This window comes from Schistocerca cancellata, chromosome 7, assembly GCF_023864275.1.
Source record: "Schistocerca cancellata isolate TAMUIC-IGC-003103 chromosome 7, iqSchCanc2.1, whole genome shotgun sequence".
Lineage (NCBI taxonomy): Eukaryota > Metazoa > Arthropoda > Insecta > Orthoptera > Acrididae > Schistocerca > Schistocerca cancellata.
In genome coordinates this window covers 485,701,142-485,720,988 of record NC_064632.1, presented here as the reverse complement: position 1 = coordinate 485,720,988, position 19,847 = coordinate 485,701,142, and the positions used below count along the sequence as shown (strand labels likewise).

Here is a 19,847-nt window from a genome sequence, read left to right as displayed (position 1 = left end):
AAGCTTCGTTTCTCTGCAGGTATGCTAAGTTTCGCTACTATTTTTCGGCGTTACGATAGCATTTTATGCAACAGCATCATTCGCGAATACTATCAGAAAACGTCATAGGTCATGCAAATCAGCACCAACGATTCAGAACTAGAATTATAAATACTGAATGCTGTGAAGAAAGGAAGTAACTGTCGGAAATGAATATTTAGGTTTTTATCCACATAAACAATAAACAACTTAAATCTGCCACAAGAATTTATGTTTATAGCTGTTCAAAGTATCTGCCACCACCACAATGTCTGGGTGACATTACATGAAATTTATCCACAGCTACAAAGCCACTTTAAGCGATGCACAAATGAACACGAGTCTGCACAGGCAAATACGCGCTGCAGTAGTAAGTTTTGTAGAACTAGCTCATTCGATATTTTTTTCTCAATCGTCAGTGATCCATACTCCCTGTACTCATCACATTTTCTTCATACCGAGCTTCGTATCTACGAATGGGAGGTTTCGACAGTGTGGTCTTAACTGGCGTTGAGTTTTTGGATCACATATCGGATTACAGTTTGAAAGAAAAACATTCAGATGTTAATTTTGATCTGCCATCAAGTGCATGTAGTAGTGTTAATGAATTAAAAATAACAACAACTGAAGTCACAAGTGCCTATGAACAAAGCAACATCTCGGAGTCCTTTCAAACAGAAACTGCAGCGAAGACTTGGTAGGTCGTCCAAAAAGACAAGTGTAGAGCTCGTACTCAAAATGTTACTGGTGCAACACTCAGCAATTTTAATATTAAGTTACATGAGAATAAGTATTTGGTATTAAGACTGAAGACGATAACCCATTTTGTTGATATACGATTGAGATAACATTAGTAAAACCTTAGATTTTGTGAAATCCGATGGCATTTGTGAAGTAACAAATAATCCATTGTGTAAGTTTAATAATAACCATAATAACCTTAATAAGAATGTGAAAGAGTCTCATTTCTTATTTGAATCAGAATTCAGTAAGAAAAGGCTTAATGTGACGAATCCAAATAGGCCTACCCAACACTCCCAAATTAAATTTCGTAAAGTTAACTAGCCCATTAGACCCACCTACTGTAAATGGTTTTTAAAGTCCTAATTACAAAGTCGGTAGTTTCTGCTGTGCTAAACTGTTGATGGAGGAACTACTGTTACGCTTATTATACTTTCCTTGTAAAATGTCTTCAGTAGCCGGCCGGAGTGGCCGGCGGTTCTAGGCACTACAGTCTGGGAACGCGCGACCGCTACAGTCGCAGGTTCGAATCCTGCGTCGAGAATGGGTGTGTGTGATGTCCTTAGGTTAGTTAGGTTTAAGTAGTTCTAAGTTCTAGGGGACTGATTACCTCAGAAGTTAAGTCCCATAGTGCTCAGAGCCATTTGAACCATTTGTCTTCAGTATCTGACGAAGCACAGTCAAAATCAACTGCTAGTTAAAATAGAATTCCGACAATATACTGATATGTTTAGAAATTTAGGTAAACTATCAACTATTATGGAACATACGTAATTATGATTATGGCAAGAAGGCGAAGTGGGAAAGTTCTGTGATGAATTTAAAATTCAAATGGCTCTAAGCACTATGGGACTTAACATCTAAGGTCATCAGTCCCCTAGACTTAGCACTAACTAACACACATCCATGCCCGAGGCAGGATTCGAACCTGCGACGTAGCAGCAGCGCGGTTCCGGACTGAAGTGCCTAGAACCGCTCGGCCACCGCGGCCGGCGATGAATTTAAAGAGTAACTCTATGGGACTAGGGGCCACGGTTCTCAGCGTGTACTTTTTTTGGAGCTCCTATAAAGGCTATAAACGCAACGTACACTAGTGACCTCTTGAATGTGAGTTTCGTAACTGTCTCCACTGACTAAATATCATAAGGCCCCGTATTGTTTTGAACGGGCAGAACTTGATTTTCTCATCCGCGTATCTGGTTTTGATATTTTGTGTTCAGGTAAGTTATACAGTTCGCTGAATTGCCACACAACTCATTCTCATACAGGTTCTCTAGGGGGTCCTCCTCAACAAGTTCTCGAAGTACTGCAGACAAAGCTCCTGGTGAAATCTAAGACACACCTAGTCGTTAACGCAGCACCACCAATTTTTGGTTAATGTTTCCTGAAGCTCTTAAGGGGCTCCGGAAAGGCTCAAAATCATGAAAAGTTCAATTTTTACTTTTTTGCGTTTTATGAATCTGCAGACTATTACCTTTTAATAGATATATAATTTATTCAATTCCGAAGACTACAACTATTTTAAATTTTTTTTTTTGAAATGTGTTCTACATGGGCGTGACCCACTGTGGCGCTGTTAAACTGCTGTCAAATGGTGTTATTATTAACGTCCGTGTTCATCAGGTACATTTTAGTGATGTGAGATAAAGTATGTGTTGTAGCTAACCTGTGATGGTTCAATATATATCGCTGCTGTGATTGTCGATTGTTTCATGTTTATTTACTCTGTCGTTATCTCGAAAATATTCGTAATTAATTCTGTTTCTTGAGTCTCTGTTTTGTTGAAGTATAATAATGAGTAAAAGTAAAGTTGCTGTTGCGACTTTCAATGATGGCAACATTGTAAGGTGCAAGGTATTTAGAAATATGGGAATGAAGATAGGTTCTAACATGGTACGAGCGATGCTTGCTTTAGACAAGGAACGCCTTCGGGCTGCAGACAGGGCTGTAAAGAGTCTAGAAATACAAGCAAGAGTAAACAGGAGGAGGAACAAGAGGAAGCTGGAGGAGGAGTTTGCAGAGGATGAAGATAATCCATCCTATGGACCTGGAATGCACTAAAAAGTTAATCCAATCTTTGTCGCTCGATTCCCAAAACTTTTATTTTCTCATACTAATTACATGTTTTCTAAGGATCTTCCAAACATATTTGTTTCAAACTTTCAGTAAATGTTACACAGTACCTTCTGCATAATTTAACACAGCCTTTTTCCAAAAAACTGTATATTTTTGAATATATAAATAAAAAATGGCAAAAAAATGTTGTGAATTTTCATTACAATTGAAAAAAAGTCATCTTTAATAACTGAACTAAAATTTTGTAAAATCCCTGTGTTAAGTTGTAGCCCATATTCCAATAAATAATCTGTAAAAAGTTCAACTTCCTACCTCAAATACTTTGTGAGGAAAGATGTAATTTATAAGCGTTATTTTAACATTGCAAGTATAGGGCGTTCCGGAGCCCCTTAACCAATGTACAATTGCACTCACAGCCTCAGTAACAGATTCTTCATCAACCTCCTCCACGATCTCACACATCGTGGAACAATGTTGCACTCACCTCGTCCTCACACACACTAGCTACTGGCTGCCACTGGAACAATTTGACTGGAAGCCATACTGTCTTCGTGTGTAAGCCTACAGCCCCAGCCCCTGCAGTGGCTACAGGCACTGGCCGCCGCTACTGTTCCTGTGTGCAGGGAAATGATGCATGTGTTTCAACCCTACGTCTCCGTTCCAGTGCTGGCGCCTAACGGCAAGTAATAACATTAAAATTACTAACGACGCAAATCCTGCAGCGCACACTCTGAAAACCATCCGTATAAAGTTGGGTACCCACTGTATTACATTATCTTTTTTTTATTTTTCTTAGATATTTGCATTATGTAAATTATCATCAACTAGACAGCAACAAATTATATAGAACCACTTTAACAATTGTTGAGCATTCAATTCGCTGTAACCTTAGAGAAATATTTATATATTATGTTCTTTATACACTAATGGCCATAAAAATTGCTACACCAAATAGAATTGCAGATGATAAACGACTATTCATTGGACAAATATATTATACTAGAACTGACATGTGATTACACTTTCACGTAATTTGGGTGCATACATCCTGAGAATTCAGTACCCAGAACAACCACCTCTGGCCGTAATAACGGCCTTCATACGCCTGGGCATTGAGTCAAATAGAGCTTGGATGGCGTGTCAGGTACAGCTGCCCATGCAGCTTCAACACGATACCACAGTTCATCGAGAGTAGTGACTGGCGTATTGTGACGAGCCAGTTGCTCGGCCACCATTGACAAGACGTTTTCAGTTGGTGAGAGATCTGAGATCTGGAGAATGTGCTGGCCAGGGCAGCAGTCGACCACTTTTTGTATCCAGAAAGGCCAGTACAGTACTTGCAAAATGCGGTCGTGCATTATCCTGCAGAAATGTAGGGTTTCGCAGGGATCGAACGAAGAGTAGAGCCACGGGTCGTAACACATCTGAAATGTAACGTCCACTCTTCAAAGTGCCGTCAATGTGAACAAGAGGTGACGGAGACGTGTAACGAAAGGCACCCCATACCATCACGCCGGGTGATACGCCAGTATGGCGATGACGAATACACGCTTCCAATGTGCGTTCATCGCGATGTCGCCAAACACGCATGCAACCATCATGATGCTTTAAACAGAACCTGGATTCATCCGAAAAAATGACGTTTCGCCATTCGTGAACCCAGGTTCGTCGTTGAGTACACCATCGCAGGCGCTCCTGACTGTGATGCAGCGTCAAGGGGAACCGCAGCCACGGTCTCCGAGCTGATAGTCCATGCTGCTGCAAACGTCGTCGAACTGTTCGTGCAAATGGTTGTTGTCTTGCAAACGTCCCCATCTGTTGACTCAGGGTTCGAGACGTGGCTGCACGATCCGTTACAGCCAAGCGGATAAGATGCCTGTCATCTCGACTGCTAGTGATACGAGGCCGTTGGGATCCAGCACGGCGTTCCGTATTACCCTCCTGAACCCACCGATTCCATATCCTGCTAACAGTCATTGGATCTCGACCAAGGTGAGCAGGAATGTCGCGATACGATAAACAGCAATCGCGATAGGCTTCAACCTGACCTTTTTCAGAGTCGTAACGTAATGGTACGCATTTCTCCTCCTTACACGAGGCATCACAACAACGTTTCACCAGGCAACGTCGGTCAACTGCTGTTTGTGTATGAGAAATCGGTTGGAAACTTTCCTCATGTCAGCACGTTGTAGGTGTCGTCACCGGCGCCAACCTTGTGTGAATGCTCTGAAAAGCTAATCATTTGCATATCACAGCATCTTCTTCGTGTCGGTTAAATTTCGCGTCTGTAGCACGTCATCTTCGTGGTGTAGCAATTTTAATGGCCGGTAGCGTAAATTATATTCTCATCTACTACACAGAAACAAATTACATAGAACCTCTTTAACAATTGTTGAGCATTCACTTCGCTGTAACCTTAGAGAAATATTTATATATTATGTTCTTTATATTATTTTTTAAAAAAATGCATTAACAACTGCATACCAATAAGATTGTAACAATGAGAAGTCTTTGCTGTTAGATTTAGAAGCATCTGACACACCTTACATTTCAAGGCGGTGGGTTACTCTGTACTGGCCGGCCGGTGTGGCCTAGCGGTTCTGGGCGCTACAGTCTGGAACCGCGAGACCGCTACGGTCGCAGGTTCGAATCCTGCCTCTGGCATGGATGTGTGTAATGTCCTTAGGTTAGCTAGGTTTAAATATTTCTAAGTTCTAGGGGACTGATGACCTCAGATGTTAAGTCCCATAGTGTTCAGAGCCATTTGAACGATTTTTACTCTGTACTGTTAATGAAATAAATAAATATCCATGCGGTAAATAGTTCCCCGACTGCACTGGCTCAAGTGGCAACAGTTTAATTATAGCCACCTTGTTGTTTGCATTCGGAGAAATAAGTCTTGTAGCAGGTCAGACAAAAGAGAATCTCAGCGAAATATACCTTCATACTGATAAGAACTTCGCTGGATAGGGCGTGACTTCAAGAGTGTTAATCATTTATCACATTCGAGAAGTCCCATCCAAAGAGGGACTGATGTCTGCATCGATCAGTTGAAAATGCCTTCCTGTCACAGAACTGAATGGAATTTCGGAAAGCGATGAAAGTAATTCTAGATAGTACATCAGACATGTCAGCCGGAATTTTGTTATCCCAGCACCACGCGCGGGCCGTGGCAGTCGTGTGTGGCCACTTATCTGGAAACGGTTCGTGGTGCCGCGTGTGACGGCTGACGACAGTCAAGCAGCCGAGTGGGGTCGCGGGAGATGGAATTGGTGGCGATAGAGGAGGGGGGAAGTGGGGGGCATCACAGCAGCTCCTACGCGGGGTCCATACAGCAGACGGCACTGTGTTACAAGAGGTGAGGAGAGGTGTCGGAAACTGGCAGCTGCTGCGCTACACGGGAACCCACTCCCTAGTCCGCAGCCGATCCTGTCCTTCTCTCCACAGAGCTTATCGATCGCCTCTCGTCGCCTTTGAGGTCTGCCTCCAGACCCTTTACGTGTCTCAGACGCCCATCGGCTGGGCACAAAGGGCTCAGGGAGAGATCTGCAGCCGGGATTGCTTACCGTGCTGGAAGAAAAAAAATACTCTTCCGCTTTTGATGTTAACTCTGTCTTCTCTGATATGTTACCTGCCTTACTCTTCAGCTACTCTCTGTTACCCCATAAAAGAGCGATACCGTGGTAATTATTGACCAAGATAGTTCAGGACATCTATCCCTAAACTCTTAAGTGAAAACCAAAAGATACTAACACTCCGCTAGTATACCAAAGCTTCAGAAGTGTCTCAGTAATGCGCTGTAATCTGAAGTAATGTTCGGTAGACAGCAGACACAATAACCAATCATTTAATTTGCTACAATACAGAAAAAATTGCTCAACCATTCCGCAATTTCTTTAATTACTTTATGCAGATGAATCACAATGGCGGATAGATATCAATGAAAACATTGAGATTACGGAAAAAGTGACAGATGAGGGTATAAAACTACTATACGGACGAAGAAAATGCGCCTATAGATGAAGGGTGTCTCAGTACAAATAATTACTAGGGGCGTTCAATAAGTAATGCAACACATTTTTCCCCGGCCAGTGTCGGATGAAAAAATACTGAATTTGCTGTGGCACATCGTGGACATTTCCTGCTTCATTCTCTGTAGTTTCATAAATTTCCGACAGGTGCCGATGCAATACATAGTCTTCAAAATGCATCGGTAACGAAAGTGCATGCCAAACAGAGACGTGCCATTGTGTTTCTTTTGGTGGAAGACCAGAGCACGGCAGGCATTCATGGGAGCTTGCAGAACGTTTACGGAAACCTAGCAGGGAACAAAAGCACGTAGAGTCGTTGGGCGTGGCGTCTGTCATAATAGCAAGAAGGTCACGAAAACCTAACTGAAACCCCAAGTGCCGGATGGCCGCCCACAGCTGCGACTACTGCAATATTGGAACGGGTGCACGCTGTCGTTTGAGGTGATCGACGGATCACGATTAATACCTCTCTGCTCAACTGGACGTCTCTCTTGGTAGTGGTGACACTCTCGTAGCAAAGAAGGAATTGCTTGCGTGTTACGAGGCTGATTGAGACAATTTTTGGTCGAACATCGTCACAGGCGAAGAAACAAGGATTCATCACTTCATACTGGAAACAAAACCAACCATGCAGTGGCGCTACACCAACTCTCCTCCGAAGGAAAAGTTCAAAGCCGCACCTTCAGCCGGTGAAGTCATGGCGACAGTATCCTGGGACGCTGGAGGTGTTATCCTGTTTGATATGCTCCCATATGGTGGAATGATCAACTGTGGAGTGTACTGCACTACCCTCGGAAACTAAAGCCGTGGAGTGCAAACTCCTACTCCATGACAACGAAACGCCTCACAAAAATCTTCGCACCTGAGAGGGGCTCACGAAACTTCATTGGACTATCCTTCCTCATCCACTCTAAAGGCCTCGACCTCGCACTTTCCGATTCCACCTGTATGGCTCAAAGAACTCCGCGAGAAGCAGTAGGTCGATGATTGGGAGGTTGCTGAGGGCTCTGGCATCGACCAGTAGAGTTGTACCATAAGGGCATAAAGGCCCTCCCAGTAAGGTGGCGTTAGATCGTTGCAGTGAAAGGAGATTATGTTGAAAAATAGGGTTTTGTAACCAAAAGAGTGGGGCATAATAAGGTTATTGGAATTCTGAATAAAACCAACTTTCTTTCAGAAGAAAATATGCGTTGCATTACTTATTGAACACTCCTCTCCCCCTGCAGGTCCTGGGGTTAGAATAGACATGAGGTATTCCTGCCTGCCTGCCTGTCGTAAGAGGCGACTAAAAGGAGTCTCACACGTTTTGGACGGCCGCGGTGGCCGTGTGGTTCTGGCGCTGCAATCCGGAACCGCGGGACTGCTACGGTCGCAGGTTCGAATCCTGCCTCGGGCATGGGTGTGTGTGATGTCCTTAGGTTAGTTAGGTTTAAGTAGTTCTAAGTTCTAGGGGACTTATGACCTAAGATGTTGAGTCCCATAGTGCTCAGAGCCATTTGAACCATTTTGAACCACACGTTTTGGCCTTTATGTGATGGTCCCTTTAGGGTCTGACCTCCACACTTCCAAATTTTTCCAAAGAGCGAGCCAAATGGGGAAGGGCGCCTTACATGGTGCATCGTGTCCATCATGCACTGAGACCTCTCGCATCCTTCGTCGATGTGGATCTGCATTTTCGCTCATTCTCCAGCTGTTGAGTCAGGTCACCCTCCTGAGAGCGTTTTCTTCTTTCTAGTGAGCAGTATCACTTTCTGCGCTGACGACGATACTGGACTTCTTACCTCGTTTGCACCTGATATCCAGCGCAGTAGCCAGTCTGTTGTGGTGGGGCCGCCATGTACCCTGTTGATTCTAGCCCCCTGAACACACAAGGATTGCTCTGCTGATGACTGCACTATTAACTCCCTGACTATGTCAAGGAGTAGATTCCCCCCCCCCCCCTCCCTGCGGGTTCGGGGGTTAGAACTGACCTGCGGTATCCTTGCCTGTCATAAGAGGTGACTAAAAGGAGTCTCCAACATTTTGGATTTTCAGTGATGGTCCCCTCTCGGGTCTGACCTCCACCTTTTCCAAATTTCTGTTGATAGTTCGTGCCATTTGGGGAAGGACGCCTTACGTGGTGTTTTTGTTTGTCCATCGTGCACCAAGACCTTGCATGCTACTTATTGTTGTGTAGCGGGCTGTGCACCCAACGTCTTATGGGTTGCCATTTCTTGTGATCCACCGACAAACTTTAGGCACCAGTTTGGCACACACTTTTCGCATCATCAAATTCTCCGACACAATCCTCCACACCGTACTCTGACTGAGTCCCAGTTCATCGGCAATTAATCTAGTAGTAAGGCGACGGTCGTTGTTTAAAAGTTCCCGCACTGTCTCCACATTTTGATTCGTTCGGCTTGATGATGGCCTCCCAGAGTGGTCGTCGTCTTCAACATTCCCGCGGCCATGTTTGAAACGTTTGTGCCCCATGAAAATCATTGCACGGGACATGGCTTCTTCCTTAAAGGCCCCTTGAATCATACCGAGAGTCTCCGTGGCGGTTTTGTTCAGTCACAAGCAAAACTTAATCGCATAACGCTGCTCCAAGTGCTGGTCCATTTTCGCCTCTCCCACTTTTCGACCGAGGTCAATGACTCGCACTCAGGCTGCAAGCGATGCACACTCTCCAGGGTTCCGGAGGCAACTGGTGCAGCGTCAGTTCGTTCCCTGAGACCCCCCACTACTTCCCCCACCTGGCAGAACCGGTTCGCGCGCGCTCCCCTACTCAGAAATGAATCAGTCTTGAAACTTCTGAATCACACCTTGTATACAATTTGTACAGAAACGAAACGGTAATTAAGCTGAACATCAGATGGGTAGATTGCACAACTAATGAGAAAGTAGTGAATAGAAGTGGGTGAAACCAGATTTTTGCTATAGCTTGCCTAAAAGAAGAACTCAGTTAATAGTACACATTCTGAACTATTTTTCATCAACCTAATATTGGATGGAAGTGTGTATGGTAAAAACTGTAGTGGGAGCTGTGTAGCACTTGTCAGAAATTCAGTCGATCAACATTCATCCAGGGGAGCACTTTACTGTTTGTAGCTTGTAATTGGTATCTATTTGGAGAAGCTTGTCATGCGATGGAAACAAAAACATTAGAAAACTGGCGCAATTTCAAACTAAACCGACTATGAAATTATGGATAATCGGGAGTTAGTGGAAAGAGTAACTGATCACTGGTGAATATGTATGTCAAGTGTTTGTTTAATCTTGACATTGACGGTGCTGGGTTTGGACAAAATGTGGTACGGAAAGAAGTGTTGTTTCATCGAGGAGGGAGAGAGAAATTATGTTACGTGCCGGATTGCACGTACGTCCACAGCGAGAAAGCGGAGAAGGCGTATAAGTGGAAAAACAGACGAGTTTTCCACGTGAGTGGTTCCACGGGGACACAGCCGAGCACGTACGATTACATCTGTGACGTCACCGCCTCGCCTACTTCTGTGTAAGCCGGCAAAGGCCAACGAGGCTGGGGCCACACGGGCGTTGCGTTCTTGCAGACGGAGTTTCTGCAGCCACGCGGCTAGCTGCGGAATGGAATGCGGATGGCTAAACTTCGAGTCATCTGCTGTGCCTCTCAAAAAATTGTCTTATGTAAAATATCAACGCTGTATCAGACTGTGTAGTCAGTTGCTCATTAAAACCTTTATTTTACGCGTAAAAAATTATAAGGCAAGGTTCCTGGACTTGGGCGTGTTCTGCGTATGCAGTCTCCCTCGTTCCATTGTGAGGAAACTATGTTTCTATGAATCTTATAGTCTTACGTCGCAGCTTGATAATGAAATGGCTTTCTATTCGTTATTGCCCACACTTACTGTGATTCGTCGAAGAAAATAAGACACAGCGCTTACTTTGAAATTGTTGTCGCTGGCCAATTTACGTTTGGTGCTTTTTAGACTATATAATGCGGCGTACCAACGGTTTTTGGCCGCAACGGACTACGACGACGCACCACACTTGAGTCTACCGCCACTTACCGTGTGGTGTTGTGTCTCTTCTAAAACAAGTGCCAAGAACCCAGTTAGTAGCATACACCTACTTCAATCTTTTCACTGCTTCTGAAAAATATATCTTCACTTTCTTTGTGTATTTGCGCCAACAGTCCCTAATGTTTCGTCACTTTTGTTGAACCTCCTGGCCTACAGGATAAAAAAACGAAACGGAAAATCAACATCAACGTCAAAATCTGTAACATCATTAAATAATGATAAATGTTGACCACAAGTTTTACATATCTCTTTGGTTTATGGTTATTTGGCTACTTGTTGTTACTTTGTTGAACTGGACTGTACGTAAAGAATTGGCGAGTCAACAGCCAGTGATGGTTCAAATGGCTCTGAGAGGTATGGGACTTAACAGCTGAGGCCATCAGTCCCCTAGAACTTAGAACTTCTTAAACCCAGCTAACGTAATGACATCACACACATCCATGCCCGTGGCTGGATTCTAACCTGCGACTTTTAGCGGTCGCGCGGTTCCAGACTCAAGCGCCTAGAACCGCTCGGTCACACCGGGCGGCCACAGCCAGTGACATAGTGAGAAGCGAGTAATGTTCGATTTTGGGCTGCGTGAGTGAAAAGTGTCTGCCTCAGCCGACAGAGGATGACTGGAAGAGCATTGCAAACGGATTCCAAAACCTGTGGGTGTCCCGAACTGCATAGGGGCAATCGATGGTAAACACATACGACTGGTGAAACCAAATACGAGTGGGTTATTTTTTTACAATTAAAAGGTCTTCTTTTCCATTTTTTTCTAATAGTGACCAAGTTTACAGATTCGTTTTTGTCAACAATGGCTCGTTTGAAAAAGATTCAGACGGAACAGTGTTTAAAAAATGACTGTTTGTGGAAAACGTCTGAACGTAAATACACTTTACGTACTGAGACCTCTGACTTACGAAATACTAGTGAGATAATTACGCCGAATGTGTTTGTTGGTGAGGAAGGATTTTGGCTCTCAGAACACCTACTACTGTCACATGTAGGTAGAATGTTGCGCGTGACAAAAGAATTTTCACTACCGTTTGTCAGTGGCCAGTAGGTACGATGAATGTTCCTTCGGAATATTGTCAAATAAACGCGAAATTCCATTTTGCTGTTGGCATGAGAAAACCATGTCGTGTTCTGTATAACTGTGTATATTTAAGGGATGGTCATCAAATTCAGGACATTTACTGTTAAAGGATATGAGTCTGCCGGCCGCTGTTGCCGAGCGGTTCTAGGCGTCTCAGTCCGGAGCCGCGCTGTTGTTTCGGTCGCAGGTTCGAATCCTGCCTCGGTCTTCGATGTGTGTGATGTCCTTAGGTTAGTTAGGTTTAAGTAGTTCTAAGTCTAGGGGACTGATGACCTCAGATGCTAAGTCCCATAGTGCTTACAGCCATTTGAACCATTTTTGATGTGAGTCTGCCACAAACTTAGATGTAAGAACAACAAATGTGTCAACAATAATAAACAGAGATGTAATTGCTAATTTTTCAGTAAATGCTGGTAAAGTACTTGGCGAAACAGAAAAATTTGATGTTTTACGTGAAACTGAATAAGAGCATTCGTAATCATTTTCCTTTATACGTACAGTTTTATTAATTTGATTGCTATTGTCGGTAGCTGTACCTGTAAATTTACCTGAGAGATAATAAAAAACTAAGCTGTTACTGTTGGCTCTTTATCACTCTTTCCAGAAATCCGTTTTGGAGCATTGTTTACTAAAAGTTGAATGTTTCATGTTCTATTTTTAGTCATGTATCACTCTGTCCATTAACGTAATTTTCCAAGACAGTCATGTGACTTAATTCATAAGAGGCAAAGGAATCGATACCATTACTGCTGACCGAACCAAGAGTGGGAACAGTAGTCTTTGCCACACCTTCTAAGAAATTGTAATGCATACTGCCATCCATGCTTGATTATTAACGGTCATTCATTGCATTTATTGTGCATTTTTACTATAAAATAATTAACAAATTAGACTTGTATCTTCACGCTAACAATATGTATATTAGTCATGTTTCTCAGTATCCAGCCACCGATCAGTGCGTCAGAAATAACATTAATGTGAACTTTCTTGAATATTTTATCTGCATTGCCCTTAGTTTCATTTCTTTGCTTTTAAATCTCGTTACAGGATTCCATCATAACTGGTGCTGATTAGTATTTTTGCTAGATGGTGTCGGAAGCAGCAAGATGTAACATGCTAACATCAAGAAAAATTTAGTTTCTCAAAACCTGTCACTTTAACGAATTTCTAAATGAAAATGGGTAACACTTTTCGGGATACTATAACGCTAATTCTTTTGTGATTCCGGCTGATATTATAACCCAGAGTAACAATCAATAACCTCACTGCGCGATAACAACGGTGGCAGTGCCACTTCTTCACCAAAGAAGACGAAGTAAATATTCCTGAATTCTAAACAAGAACAACTGCGAAGATGAGAAACATAGAAGTAGATATCCTCGGTGTAACAAAGCAGCTTAAATCACTTAATAAAGGCAAGGCCTCCGGTCCAGATTGTATACCAGTCAGGTTCCTCTCAGAGTATGTTGATAAAATAGCTCCATATTTAGCAATTATATACGCCCAAAAAGGGAATTAGGAGTAATCCGCTGAATTACAGGCCTATATCACTAACGTCGATTTGCAGTAGGGTTTTGGAACATATACAGTATTCGAACATTATGAAGTACCTCGAAGAAAACGATTTATTGATACATAGTCAGCACGGATTCAGAAAATGTCGTTTGTGTGAAATACAACTAGCTCTTTATACTCATGAAGTAATAAGTGCTATCGACAGGGGATGTCAAATTGATGCCATATTTCTAGATTTCTAGACGGCTTTGGACACCGTTGCTCACAAGTGTCTTCTAACCAAACTGCCTGCCTACGGAGTGTCGCTTCAGTTGTGCGACTGGATTCGTGATTTCCTGTCAGAAAGGTCACAGTTCGTAGTAATAGTCGGAAAGTCATCGAGTAAAATAGAAGTAATATCCGGCGTTCCCCAAGGAAGTGTCATAGGCCCTTTATTGTTCATTATCTATATTAACGACATAGGAGACAATCTGAGTAGCCGTTTTAGATTGTTCGCAGATGATGCTGTCATTTACCTCTTGTAAAGTCATCAGATGATCAAAGCGACATGCAAAATGATGTGGATGAAAAGTCTGTATGGTGCTAATAGTGGCAATTGACCCTGAATAAAGAAAATTGTGATGTTATTCACAGGAGTACTAAAAGAAATCAGCTAAATTTCGATTACGCGATAAGTCACACAAATCTGAAGGTTGTAAATTCTGCTAAATACTTAGGGATTACAATTACAAATAACCTAAATTGGAACGATCACATAGATAATATTGCGGGTAGAGCAAACCAAAGACTGCGATTCATTGGCAGAACACTTAGAAGGTGCAACAGGTTTACTAATGAGACTGCTTACACCACGCTTGTCCCCCCTATTCTGGAGTATTGCTGTGCGGTATGGGATCCGCATCAAGTGGGACCGACGGATGACATCGAAAAAGTACAAGGAAGGGCAGCTCGTTTTGTATTATCGCGAAATAAAGGAGATAGTCTCACAGACATGATACGTGAATTGGAGTGGCAATCATTAAAATAAAGGCGTTTTTCTTTGCGACGGGACCTTGTCATGAAATTTCAGTCACCAGTTTTCTCCTCCGATTGCGAGAACATTCTGTTGGCACCCACCCACATAGGGAGAAATTATCATCACGATAAAATAAGAGAAATCAGGGCTCGCACAGAAAAATTTAAGTGCTCGTTTTTCCCGCGTGCCGTTCGAGAGTGGAACGGTAGAGAGACAGCTTGAAGGTGGTTCATTGAACCCTCTGCCAGGCACTTTATTGTGGATAGCAGAGTAGTCACGTAGATGTAGATGAACAGGACACGTTGTGGAAAACGCTTTGTAGCCCCCCCCCCCCGCCCCCCCCCCACACACACACATACAGAAGCCACGGAGAACACAGCACTGCCCTTTGTCTGTCAGCTGGCCACTCCGATCCGGTCCCAGCATTGACTGCCTGTTGTTCGCTGGCCACTCTTCGCACACTTGCCCCACCACCTGTTTGAACTGGTCAACTGATTCTCGTGGTCCACTGCACTGCGGCTGCCGCTGTGTGATTTCTGCCTCGCAACGGGCTATGGCGCTGACAAACGGCGGAATTCCGCAGCCGCAGACGTTCGGCCCTGTGTGGACTACCGCATCCTCCCCTTGCGCCATAGGAGTGCGTTCTAGAGATGGGCAAACTGAAACACGTAACTGTTTCGAAACAAATGAAACAGTACAATGTAATGTTTCGATACGCTGTTTCGAAACAGTGAAACAGTTTGTGTTTTGTAATCTAATAAACCTACACATTTTATCATCTTGAATGTCTACTGTATAAGTATGTCCACATAAACACAAATGAGTTGCGAGAGCGCTAATCATATCGCAGAAAGTATGAAATTATCACTTAGGCGTCTTGGCAGTTTCGTATTTCTGCAGAAAATGCGCTGCTTTCGTGTCGTGTGGCTTTCATACTTTTCAATTGGCAGAGGACAGCCATAGCTGAAGACAGAAAGGCCACCACGATCGGAACTGGAGGTGGGAGCAAACTGCAGAAACAACGGATATGCTACTGGAATTCCCACATTCCGTTAGTATGGGTAATATACCCATGCTGCTAATTGCCATGCACACAAAGGGAATCATTGAGGATAATAGGCACAGTGACTATAGACTCACAAATAACGCCAAATAATTCGAATAAATAACAAAATATAACAGAAAAAAAATTTGTCTTTCAAGCTGTTTCGATACCGAGCGAGGTGGCGCAGTGGTCAGCACACTGGACTCGCATTCGGGAGGACGACGGTTCAATCCCGTCTCCGGCCATCCTGATTTAGGTTTTCCGTGATTTCCCTAAATCGTTTCAGGCAAATGCCGGAATGGTTCCTTTGAAAGGGCACGGCCGATTTCCTTCCCAATCCTTCCCTAACCTGAGCTTGCGCTCCGTCTCTAATGACCTCGTTGTCGACGGGACGTTACACACTAACCACCACCACCACCACCACCACCACCACCAAGGTGTTTCGAACCGTTACTATAAATTCACCATGCTTCCTAGTCCTTCCCGTTCACCATTACACTGTCAGTGATATGTCAAACAGATTGCTTGCAATTATACCTACATCAGATTTATGTATATGTCTAATAACTGTCACTCTACGCCTTTTTTTATTCAAAATGTTGTAGGCTTACTTACGCTTCTTAATAAGATTACTGTACATGAACAGAGAAGCGTATGTTATCAAAAAGTGTAATTTAACTGAATGATTTTCACATATTTATTATTTTGAATGTGAATGGTATGCGTTGTTTTATTGCTTGGTTAGTGTTTATAAAGCAGATGTTACGCCATTTCGGAATATGACAGTCAGCTAGAAACGAAGCTTTATTTTCGGATATCTTAAGCTTCATGCTATTGCTTGTCAAAAAGATTTTGACACTCTTGAAAGTGTTTCATGAAGTGGTATGTTAAATGTGTTTCAGTACCTGTGCCGAGCCCGAATCTCGTCCGACACAGAGGGGAATGAAACATCACTGTTTCGATACAATTAGTCCGTTCCAAGCACTGATGGACTGAAACAGCCTTATTTTGAAACAACGATACAGTTTCTGTGTCTGGCTCGAGACCGAATCTGGCCCAGTTATCCGAGACAGGGGTGGAATGAAACACCACTGTTTCGAAACAGTGAACCGTAGCCGTTCCGAAACACTGAAACAGTTCCACGTATCGATACACTGTATCGAAACATAGAAACAGTGGCCAAGTCTAGTGCGTTCATTTACAGCGCAGCTCACGTTCTGAATGTATGCCACTCGCTTCACCCCAGCTGACGGTAGCTCTCCGCGTGAGCTCTACGATCAAGACAGAATTTGAAGTTGAAACGGATACACACACAGACCGTGCGCAGTGTAGATAAATGCTGACACAAGTTAAAAAAAATTAAGAACGGAATCGGCACGTGAGAGACTATAGGATTTAAATTTGACAGTGACAAAACCGAAACAGAAAGGAATCGAAGCATTTGAAATATGATGCTACCGAAAAACGTTGAAAACAAGGTAGTCTGATAAGATCGGGAATGAGGAGGTTCTCTGCAGGGTCAGTGAAAACATACGGAAAACACTGACAAGAATAAGGGACAAGATGATAGGACATTTGTTACGACATCAGTGAATAACGTTCTTGTTACGAGAGGGAGCTGTGGAAGGTAAAACTAGTAGTGAAAGACAGAAATTGAGGACGTAAGGTGTAAATGCTACTCTGAGCTGAATTTCATGGCGGACCGCATCAGATCATTCACAAGACTGATGACCAGAAACAAAAAAAAAGAAGAATAAAAGAAATATTATAAAACAGCACGAACATCGATACGAATGCGTTTCACACGGGAAAGAAAATATGGAAGGAGCGATTAAGGGGGAAGGGGCAAATGACACCACACACAGTTTTTCTTTTCCTGAAATTAAGATTAATCTTAATTTGACCACGCGAGGATATTGAAAGTAAAATGCACCTAATTTTTACTTGCATGTGCCTAATTCCAAAATAAAATTTTTATCCATCGAAGTAGCTTAGCACTCGCCATAGTACCATTTGATTAAATACACCAAAAAGATTGACTGTTACATCGTTTCCTTAGACGGATTTTTATGGACAAGTGCATTGTCACTCATACGGAAAGGGCCTGAAATAGTGTTGAAATTGTTGCATCATTTTTCAGCAAGACGGGATCAAATATCTGGAAGAACACAGTTAAATCGGAAGTGAAAATATGGTCACAGAAGCATCATATTAGTCGAAAACTTGATGGTTAATGAGACATAACTGAACTGATGTTTTAACCTTGTGAGGCGTAGGCCTGGTGTTGGCCTTTTACTCAATTTTTTTAATCAACAGAGAAGGACACCACGTGCAAATACTTCAATCTTGCAATCCAGTTTTAATGAGGACGTGAAACATGAGTGGTTATGAGATTCGGTAGGTGCTATACTTAGCTTTATCTTGCTTACATCCTTCTTTAACATGTTTTCAGTACTACATTCTTTCCTCTATCTAACATTTCTCCTTATGGAAACAGTTTTTGGTGCTCCGGGTGGGGACGTCTGAACTTGGAGTTCTGGTGTGTTCTGACATAGGTGGACCTTCATAACATCCTTTCGGCAGGTGATCTCCGGGGCAGACACAAGAGTCTGGCGCTCACCGGACAAAGGCCAAGCCGCTTAAAAGCGGAAACAAAGTGGACCTTTGATCGCAGTTTCGGTGAAATGCGGTCCGCGCAATAGTGAGGCAGGTCGAAACGAGCGATCCCCATTAATAAGAGCAAAAGTGGAGTAAGAGACAGCTGGCCTGAAGAGCAGACAGACATTCTGCTGGAAGGCAGCGATACAACACTCTCTAGTCAAAAGAATGTAGCCTCAACAATACTCCGCCATATTCCGACTGATAGTGTTCCTTGGAAACGAAGACCCTTAAAATTTTCCGTTCCTCTTTCCCGAAATCGTACGAGCAGGGCGAACCACCGTCACACCGTGGGAGCCGGATCAGAACTCGCTGATTGGTTGGTCCATTGGTTGGTCCTCTGGTGAGAGGCAAAAGTTCATTGTAATTCGCTGTAATTGGAAGAGCGTTTCGGAGCTGCCCTACGACTGACCGCGGTGGAAGAACGTGAGCACAGCCCCAAGTTGAGATGGGAAGCCAGAGAGGCGAATACTAACAGTCTTAATCCAAGACGGCAAGTGATTTGGCCATTCGTGTTGTGAGTCTAGAAGTTTTTCTTTTTGAACAGCTCCTTTCACGATGGAGCGCGGAGCTTGCAAGCACCGCCGCTATACAGGCAGTCCTGCGCACACCTAAGGCTGCGATCCCAGTGGCTCCGATGTCGGTGGATTCCGCCGACGACCGACATCGGCCGGAGACGGCCGATCTTTTCAAACCACTACGCCGCTACGTGCGCGGCCACACTAAAGCCGATCCTATCTCCAGAATGTGCAGACTTCGGACGACAATCTGTGAAATTCAAATCAGTTTCCTGTGGCATCCTGAGGACGAAAGTATCACAATCGGGATATAGTTCAGAATCTATGGACTGAAATCTCAAATAGACAAAATCTTTAATGGAAATTTTAGGCATAGGTTACAACCTCAAACAATAATTTGTTCAAGTGAATATTTTATATGCTTATAAATACTGTAATTGATCTTTTTTGTGGTAGGTTGCTATTGGTTGTCTACAAATTATTATTACTGCTTAGTGGCGTTTTTTGCCAGTAGAGTAGTGATTCACTTAATATGAAGTGGTTTCCAAATGTGGTGTTCTATATGTATTCTCACTTTTGAGTGTTGCAGGTTATCAGTATATCTAAAGGTTAATTAATATATTCATTCAAAGCATAGTGCACGCAGATGAATTCATTCTTTCTTACTCTTCACCTGCTTGTTCTGAGTAAATTCAATTCTTATGATATTAAAAATGTTCCCCAAAGACCAAATAAATTGCAGTCTTAAGTTGTTTCCTTATCAGAAAGTCGAAAGTCGGTTTGGAGAAAATATAAAACAAATACTATTGTTGAAGTCCAAACCTCATTGCTCTGCACGTATTTAAATCTCTCCCGCAGTGTCGATTCATGGTCACGTCACTATGAGTGATAGCTACACTGGGTATAAAATCAGAACCAATACATCAGTCGCAGCACTCATTGCTTTGTCCATCTGAAACTGAAGCTGCTTCTTGTGACAGGCGAACTTTCCACACAAAAACTGGTCTCTGACACGGCGCGCCGTGTGTCTGTAGTTTACACTGGACGTCACACAAGTAATGGGATAGCTTCCGTAACAGTGTGCAAAAATTTAACAGGACATAAAGGAT

General features: G+C 43.2%; 1 protein-coding gene across 2 annotated transcripts in view; it reads right to left on the bottom strand.

Moving 5' to 3' along the window:
• Positions 1-19,847, bottom strand: part of LOC126092314 (uncharacterized transmembrane protein DDB_G0289901-like) — an 82,571-nt gene that overhangs the window by 23,594 nt on the left and 39,130 nt on the right. The window contains exon 1 of one of the 2 annotated variants that reach the window (XM_049907843.1): positions 3,320-3,444. The exons of the other annotated variant lie outside the window; for it this stretch is intronic. The gene's annotated coding sequence lies outside the window, so the exon portion shown is untranslated. Of the gene's footprint in view, positions 1-3,319; positions 3,445-19,847 lie in introns of those variants that run through there. 2 annotated transcript variants of the gene reach the window in all.